Genomic DNA, 3,208 nt, shown 5'->3' with positions numbered 1-3,208 from the left:
TAGAGAATACATACAAATTTCTTTTACTTAAAGAAATTAGCATTGTAGTAAAGGATGGGGATGTAGCTATAACAATACTTCATGTGAAAAAGATATTGAGGTTTTAGTGAACTGTGAAACAAAGGCAAAAAACATCCAGTGGCATCTTAAGCTATGATTCTGTGAAGATGGAGGCAGCTTGCTGAACTTTTTAGCATAAAAGTTGTTCTTTAAAATAAGTTATTTTTTCAAGTGTAAAAGCTAGATTTATTGTTATTTTGTGATTTGTAATAAATTGTCAGATTGACTATGAGCACTTTCCCACAATTTAATATTACCATACACCACTATAGAGTGCTTAAACCAGACTTAGAGACAAGGCAGAAAGAGCAGATGTGAAATTCTTCATGCCTGTGCAATACTGTTAATTTAAACTAGTACTGTTAATTAGCAACATTAAATTGTTCTTTTCAAAAGCAAATTTTCTGCCAAAATTATTGGGCAATTTAAGTGATCACATGGCTTTCTTGATTACTATTAACAGAACCACATAAGAGAGAATTTGTTGGGGAAAATGTCTTTAATTACAAGTAGGTCAGGTAATTTGGCATCCTACTAATAATACATCTCTAGGTACTAATTCTCTGAAAAATTTTCCTTACAAGGAAAATGAATGATGAAGAGTTCTGAGCCATCAGAGGCTGGTTCGTTTTAGAGATGGCACCATGTAATGGAAAAGTTGTTCACTGTTCCTGGAGTTCGAGACTCTGATTTACATCAAGGTTTGATCACTTACTGTATATGTTGCCTTGGGCAAGACATTTTGCCTCATTTTACTCATTTATAAAATAAGTTTAGACCAGATGATCTCTAAGGTCCCTCAGAACCCCGAGTCGATGAAACTATGATTTTATTACATGGCAAGGAAATCACATAGCTCCTTTGAAAGGATTTTGGGCTTTGAAATGGGAGACTTGATTTCTACTATTGGCTCTTTCAAATAACTAGTTTTGTGACTTGGAATAAGCTATTTGTTATTCTGAAGCTTTCCTTCTTTTTTCTGCAAAGAAGGATTTGGACTAAATAATCTTTAAAACATCTTTCTAACTCTAAACTTCTAATCTTCTCAATAACTGATTATATCTCCTTTGGGAGAATTTGCATTTTAATAGTAATAATAATTAAAGCTAACATTTCTACATCTCTTTAAAATTTACAAAGTTCTTTACATATTTGATCCTATTTGGTCTTTCAATAACCCTGTGAGGTAGACGGTGCTATTATTAGTTACATGTAAAGAAACTGAGGCTGAGAGTAATTAATTGACGTAGCCAGTGTTATAAAATGTTACATTAGGTGTTCATCTCCAAATCATGAAGCTATACAGCAGAAAAGTTTGGATTCAAAGTCCAGATGGGAGCTAACAGATATGTAGAGAAGGTAGTCCTGAAATTAGAAAGAGAGGAAACCACTTCTATTTCGCCTGTATGACTATCTTTGTCCTTAAACAAAGAAGTTGAAATTCTATAGATTTTTTTTTTATCCACTTTGCCTGTGTTTCTTATTTAATTATGTATTCTAAGAGGGACATCAGTTCTGTAATTGACTGCTATCTACTTTTTTTTTTGCTTTAAATTTTATTTTGCTTAATCAAAATTAGCAGACAATTAATATTTTCTACCAGTTCAAAAATATGAAAAGCTTCACACATTTGTGTATCATCTTTGCGCAGGAGCCATGTTAATCTTCTCTGTATCGTGCCAATTTTAATGTATGTGCTGCTCAAGTAAGCACAAAAGGACCATCTTCTTAAACAGAACTGTCGGGTTTTTTGTTTGTTTGTTTGTTTGTTTTTAATGGGGAAAATGCTCTTTCTTTCCCCCTACTGCAAAGACCTATTCCAGGCATCCTATCATCTGGGTTGACACTCCATTGTTTGCCGTATTATGATTCCCCAAACTCCAATGAAAAAAACCTTATCCCCTTGAGGGGCTGTGATTACTCATTTCTTTTTCAGCTAGTTCTTCTAAGACTGCTACTTATTAGGGTAGTGATTGCCTTTTGAGTACAATTATTTCTTTCACAGTGTAACTTTCCTCATTGTGGTTTCTATATATTGTGGCTTGGCTTAAGAAATAAAAGGGAATTTTTTTTTTGGTGGGGATTTGCAGGAGCCACAAATGACACAAATCCCATAACTAAATACTTAACCCAAATTTTGCAATAATGTACAGAAAACCCTTCATAAAAGAAAAAGAAAAAAAATTTAGAGCTCTTCTCTGGCACAAAGGAAGGGCCAAAAAATTTTACTTTTACAAATGGAGGCACCATGCCCTTAACCTTTGCAATGTGGAAGGGATAATTATCATATGGGTAAACCACTAACAAATGACAGTGATGTCTAGGGTATGGGTCAAGAAGACCTGAATTGTTAGGTTAAAGAAAGCCTAACAATTTCTTCTACTTTGAGGGGAATGGGGGGGGGGGAGAGGGGGTGTTGTTGCCATTGTTACAGTAGAATTAGCCTTTTTTACTATTCTAAAGGGCATAGAGGAAGAAACTATTAGAGAGAGAAAAAAGTGGGTAAATTCTAAGAAGCATTTAGTTAATTAATTGTATGAGCATTTAAATGTATACTATCCATAAAACTTCTTAGATGAGATTAACTGTTAACAATTAGCACTTTCCCACTCTCTTCTATGAAAATATTAAAACCAGCTAAACATAATATTTATTAGAATTGATAATTATTATATGTAGATAGGATATATAGTTTAGAGAACATTCAAAAATTACCAAAACATAAGTACAACTATATATCTTTCTCAGCAACCTTTAATTTTTTTTTTTAATAATTCTTTAATCTAACCCTAGTTTCTTCTAATTTTTGGAGAGAGGAGACTCATTTTTTTATCTTTTTGACTCATCCTAAACCATTCTTGCTATTGGGTAGTAATTGGTGCTCTTCTATGGCATATTCCCTTGTCACTTTATGAAGTAAAAGCTAAGCAGGATTTTTAAAATTAGGGATGGATATTAGGGCAACCTCATTCTGTTCTGTTTTTCCAATCTCTTTAATTCAGAATTAGGGGCACAAGAATAGAATGCTAGATCTAGAGTTCAAATGTAGCCTCAAACATTTTCTAGCTGTGTAACCTTGGGCAAGTCATTTAATCCTGTTTGCCTCACCTTCCTCATTTGTAAAGTGAGCTGGAGAAGTAAATGGAAA

General features: G+C 33.4%; 1 non-coding gene across 1 annotated transcript; it reads right to left on the bottom strand.

The window, feature by feature from the left end:
• Nucleotides 1–1,666: 1,666 nt before the first annotated feature.
• On the bottom strand, nt 1,667–1,773 carry LOC111720450. Its single transcript, XR_002770129.1, has one exon. It is a non-coding gene; the product is annotated as a U6 spliceosomal RNA (small nuclear RNA).
• Between the last annotated feature and the right edge of the window lie 1,435 nt (nt 1,774–3,208).

The sequence above is a fragment of the Sarcophilus harrisii genome, chromosome 4, assembly GCF_902635505.1.
Source record: "Sarcophilus harrisii chromosome 4, mSarHar1.11, whole genome shotgun sequence".
Lineage (NCBI taxonomy): Eukaryota > Metazoa > Chordata > Mammalia > Dasyuromorphia > Dasyuridae > Sarcophilus > Sarcophilus harrisii.
The sequence above is the reverse complement of the archived record's forward strand: the minus strand, read 5'-3'. Positions and strand labels throughout refer to the sequence as shown.